This window comes from Lagenorhynchus albirostris, chromosome 8, assembly GCF_949774975.1.
Source record: "Lagenorhynchus albirostris chromosome 8, mLagAlb1.1, whole genome shotgun sequence".
Lineage (NCBI taxonomy): Eukaryota > Metazoa > Chordata > Mammalia > Artiodactyla > Delphinidae > Lagenorhynchus > Lagenorhynchus albirostris.
The window spans coordinates 79,020,386-79,026,511 of NC_083102.1; positions in this window are offsets into that span (position 1 = coordinate 79,020,386).

Below are 6,126 nucleotides of genomic sequence, written 5' to 3' on the forward strand. Positions count from 1 at the left end.
TTTAGAAAATTACCAACATGCACATTTGCCTCTGTAGATATGGTCGAGAATTTCCTTGTTCTCTGCCTCTTTACTGATGAATCTGGCTTGGCGTTCTTATTTTCTGTAGTTCAGGTGAAAGCCAGTCACATGTAATGTTAGACATGTGTTTAGACCTATCCTAACGACAACATATATACGTATGGAATAACCTGTGTGTGTGTGTACCTGTGGCATAATAAGAAATATATTTGGTCTTTATTGTTAGTTCTTGACACAGAGCTACTAAATCCCTTGGAACTTCCTGAGAGAAAAGAGCATCTTTTGTTTTAATGAGGTGACTTTTTTTTTTAAACATCTTTATTGGAGTATAATTGCTTTACAATGGTGTGTTGGTTTCTGCTGTATAACAAAGTGAATCAGCTATACATATATCCCCATATCTCCTCCCGCTTGCGTCTCCCTCCCGCCCTCCCTATCCCACCCTGTAGGTGGTCACAAAGCACTGAGCTGATCTCCCTGTGCTATGCGGCTACTTCCCACTAACATGCTCCTAGGCAGACAGCTTCAGGATGGGGGCTGGTCACCAGACAGATCAAACCTTGATTAGAAGTCTAGAACTTTCAGCCGCATCTTCTCAATCCCCGGAAATAGGAAAGGGCAGAAGATTGAGTTAATAATCAATCATACCTGCATGATGAAACCTCTTTAAAAACCCCTAAATGATGGGGTTTGGAGAACTTCCAGGTTGGTGAACACATAGAGGTACTGAGAGAGTAGCATGCTGGGAAAAGGCATGGAAGCTCCATACCCCTCCCCTGTACCTTGCTCTGTGAATCTCTTCCATTAGCTGTACCTGAGGTGTACCCTTTATAATAAAATAGTAATAATATGTCAAGTGATTGAGCTCTGTGAGCCATTCTAGCAAATTTTTGCACCTGAGGAGGGAGTCATGGAAATATCAATTAATAGCCAGTTGATCAGAAGTACAAGAGTCCCAGGACTTGTGACTAGTGTCTCAAGTGGGGGCAGTCCTGTGGGACTGAGCCGTTAACCTATGGGGTCTGTACAAACTCTGGGTAGTTAGTGTCAGAACTGAACTGAATTGTTGGACACCCAGATTTTGTCTGGAGAATTGGTTGTTGGTGTTGAAAAACACTGCAGAGTGTGCATGTGTGTGTGTGTGTGTATGTGTGTGTGTACACACATATATATATATGTAAAGTTGTACTTGAAAAATGACTCATTTTCCAACATAGTCTTTCTGCAGATCAAAAATAGATTAGATATCCAGTCCTAACCACAGAGCTTTTTTTTGTGTGTGTGGTACACGGGCCTCTCACTGTTGTGGCCCCTCCCGTTGCGGAGCACAGGCTCCGGACGCGCAGGCTCAGCAGCCATGGCTCACGGGCCCAGCCGCTCCGCGGCATGTGGGATCTTCCCGGACCAGGGCATGAACCCGTGTCCCCTGCATCGGTAGATGGACTCTCAACCACTGTGCCACCAGGGAAGCCCTAACCACAGCGCTTTATTTGGAGATTCCTCAATTATTATAAAGGTATTTCTCAGCATGAACGATTTATTTACCAGAGATAGGTATTCCAATCTAGCTTCCAAAATTGGAAGCTAGCCATGTGACAACTATCACATCCTTTTATGCAATTTATTTTAACAAGATTAACATTTCCAGTTCTCTAATTTATAGCTCCTCTATTATGTTTACCCTCCTCTACTGTCCCCTCTGGACCTATCCAGCTGGACCCAGATTTAACCCAAAATTTATCACAGTTGTCCCGACATGGTTTGACCAGAGCCTGCCATTTACTGAGACTGAACCTCAGTAAATGGGTTGAATGACTGTTATCTGATTTAATACTTACAGCAGTTTTTTGAGGTATGTTTTACTATCTCCATTTTATAGATGAAAAAGACCACATATTTAATCTTATCAAACTTTAGTTAGGGAGAGCCAAATTAGACCCCAGAGCTCTCTTAATTTTCTATAAAACAAAGATGCCTGTCTTTGGGGCTGCACCTGTCCTCCGCTTTTATGACTGAGGGGCTACTCATCACTCATCTGTGAGGCATCAGGATTCTGTTGCCCTCTTGAGCCTGCAGTATTTTCCTTGTTTTGTCCAATGATGCATAGCCATGCTTATCACAAAACTTGAAACCGTGGGTAATCTTTAGTCAAATCCATTTCACCTGCCTTCACTAATCAAGATTGTTTTCCTTGCTCCTGCAAAAGACTTGCATGTCCTCCAAGCAGCACGTTGCCTACAATAAGATGTGTGCCCAAGCTGTTTTCCAGGAACTTGGAGTCAGTTGTGTCTAGTTCGAGTTGAGCTGGTTAAGACTGTATAGAACCACCGACCTTCCAACAGGGCATGCTCAGATGTCCGCTCGGTGACGTTATGATGTCTGAGGGCCAAGAACTCCATGCTCAGATCCTGCTAAACGCCTCCAAGTTTTAATATACAGAGACCTGTAGCTTAGTTATGCCTGCGATTACTGCACCTTTGTCCATTCTCTTCTCCCCACACTCCCCATGCCTCAGACCACACTGATTCCTTTTTTTTTTTTTTTTTTTTTTTTGCGGTATGTGGTTCTCTCACTGTTGTGGCCTCTCCCGTTGCAGAGCACAGGCTCTGGACGCGCAGGCTCAGTGGCCATGGCTCACCGGCCCAGCCGCTCCGCGGCACGTGGGATCTTCCCGGACGGGGGCTCGAACCCGTGTCCCCTGCATCGGCAGGCGGACTCTCAACCGCTGACCCACCAGGGAAGCCCTGATTCTTGATTCTTTATCCCATAAGTACCCTTAGCCCCTTGTCTTCAGGGAGGCTAACCCAAGACTTGTTTTCCCATCTCCTTGCTTCGTTGCCTTGTGGAAAGAACGAAACAGAACCTCTCTTTGCTTAAAACCTCGGTGCCTCAGTGTTTTGGCTTGCTGTTCTTCAGATAAAATGAACCTGTTTGGGTAACAAACGGTTGGGACAAATGTTAGAGCAACCTAAAACAGGAACAATATGATATGAGATCACCACCGTGTTTGGTAACAGAATATCATAGTTGGTATATAAAACTTGGGGTGAACTTGGATCAAAGTGCTTTACAATGTATTAGGTTCAAAATTAGAGAATCAGGTAATTATATGGCAAGAGAAAAGAAACTATCCACTTAGAACCAAAAAAAACGGAAGAAGAGGAATGAATTACTAAAACTGAAATTCTCCTAATTAAGCTCATCACCAAAGAAGAGTTAATGGAAAGTAACAGACATTTAGTTCATGCTGAGGGATAGTTATAAAGAAAGGTGCTGTGTTCCCTCTATGATCATAACACTTAATGGTGGAATAAGTAAAAATATAACTATAATATAAGGCAAAATAAGGTGAGTGCTGTAATAGAGCCATAAGTAAAGTGCAATGGGGAGTTGAAGGAAAGGTCAATGCCAAACAAGTCACAGTATAGAAACTAGATTGACAAAATAATATTGCAAATTTTGTTAACCAAAGAGCAGACATTTCTTCCTGACTCTGGGGGAATTGCTCGTTGGTAGGGCAGCCTTTAAAAGCGGTATAACACTAAACAGAAGCAAGGCCAATATTAAATGAATTTGATGGCTGAAACAGTTTTCTGCTCCTGGGCCTGTAATTTAAAGTCATTATTGGGCCTTTCAGGCTAATCCCACTAGAACAAGTTTAGGGGCTCTGAGCAAAAGACAAGTAGAGAGGGGGTAGAGTCGCAGCAGCAACTTCTGGTAAACAAATTCTGAAACTTAGTATTTCGGTAGTCTCTTGGGAACCAAATTCCAACCATCAGAGGTATTTTATGACTGTAATATATTAAATTTACTTACATGAGTAGCAGCACAGGTGTGTCTTGAACTATAAAAATTGAAAACAACCTTCTAATAGTTATAAGAGGGTGGAGGAATGCCTTCTTTTTTTTTTCTGTTAAATAATGGAAATGCACCTAAGGCCTGGAAACCCTTAGAATTAGGTAGCAAAATTGACAAACTGGACTGTGTTATTTATTTGTATGTAGAGCTTACATTTTGTGGATATATGTTGTTTTCTTCTATGTTACCTGTATTTAGTTTGAGACTAACTTGATGTTTTAAGATATTTCATTCTGTAGATCTTAGTTATTTAAATATGATTTTGAATGAAGGGATTGATATATAACAAATTTTTATGGGACGTAGGATCTTTACATTATAAAGTTTTGATAAAGGCAGCCTCCACTGATTTTCCAAGTTAGGAAATAAAGTAGTCCCTTCAAACTGTTAATCATATTAAGGTTGATCCTTATTTAGTTTATCTAAGAAAAGATGAAAGCCTGGTCACTCCAGGCATGCGGCATTGTCGACAGACTTTTCAGCACTCCTCCTAATTTATGGCCATTCAGTGGGAGCTGAAAAATACTCAGGTGACTGATGGTAGACTTCCCAATGATTTATTCACAGCATCTGCCATCCGATCACAGCTCACATAGGCTCCATTCAGCAGTCAGTGTCTCGTAAAATGGTGTTCCTCCTGAGTTCCTTCTCTTGGGCAGGTCATTTCCCCTCAGATAGGTATTGAAAGAGTCTGTCTCCCAAGAGAATTATAGTGAATAAAGTCACTTTTCTGAATCATATCGTATTTAGCCAGGCAGTTAATAGAAAATGGGGCGGAGGGGGTGATAAAAGGAAAAAAACCTACTGCAGGAATCTTAACCTTAGGATTTCATATCTACTTGTAAAATCCAATAGTGTACTTTTATTTTTTTTAAGAGATCAGTCTTCCAGAAAAGTACCTGTGATACTTATTTGTGAGAGAGATGATTTCAGGGAACTGAATATAATTACTTTCTTTGTATTACCTGCAGAGAAAGTAAGAAAGTAAATGTGAACACATATTTATGCACAGTGAGCTAATTACGGTTTTGTAAAAGAAGAACAATCTCAGATTTCTACCTATTGTGATGATTAAAATGAATAAAGCCACAGATTATAAACAAACATTGTAGCAGTTAATATGCACTGAGTACAGTTAGTTCCCAATACATTTATGACCAACTGTAAGCTTATTTAATAATACAGTGGAACACAATAAGAAGGATCAGTTGCCAACTTTACGTTAAGTTGGCAATCTCTAAAAGTTGTGTCCCGTCAGATATGTGCGTGTTTCCGACACCCTCTGAATTTTTCAGAGACATAGCATAATGAAACCAAAAAGCAAGTTTAGAGCTGTTTAGAAGAAACAATGTTCTGATTGTTTTTGAGGTGGCAGCCAACCATTTGGCACAGAAATAAACTTCTTAAACAAGTGAAACACAAAGAGCTCATCTATAAATCTTTCCTTTGTATTATGTACTTAACACCAAGATATGCTTGGCTGGGAAACTAGCCTCTAATTACATCGTGAGATATATGATATGCCAACCTTGTAGCACCACATATCCATTTTCTTCTTTTCCCAAAAGAAAATGCAGTACACTAATTTCAGAACCTGGTTTGGGATCCTAGCTCTGCAATTTACTTGCTGAGTGACATTGGGCAAATCGTTTAACCTCTTCGTCCTCAGTTTCCTCACCTGTAAAATAGAAATAACTTACTCATTTCATAGGTTTATTGTAACTAACGACTAAAATGACTAAATAGATGTGAAGTCTTTGGACAGGGCTCGGCACATTATTTATGCTACATGAGCATAAGCTATCCTTATTACCATTGTGTCTTGCGTGCGGGGAAAACGCACATTGCGCCATCACTGCATCATGTACACACATCTTCAAATACCCGCCCTTACTTCTCTTTCGGGCTCTTCTCTTGCAGCTTCCTCTGAGTGCCCCCAGCATACTTTTTTTTTTTGGTCTTCAGCAGGCTCACTTGCTTTAGCCCCCTGTGTCCAGAATTGCATCCCACACCAATCACAGCTTTCCATTGCTCCATTTCTTACACAGAACTTAGCTTTGTCTCAGCTTCTACAAAGTTGGATCCTCTCACCTTTACTTAATCTTGTCTTCACATACCTGAAAGTATATTTACTGTAAACATCAGATTTGTTCCCTCTCAGCAAACAAAAGACCTTCTATAAACTAGTCTCCAGTATTCTAGAAATGTGAGTCGGGAATTATAAATAACGGTTTTTTTTAACGTTTT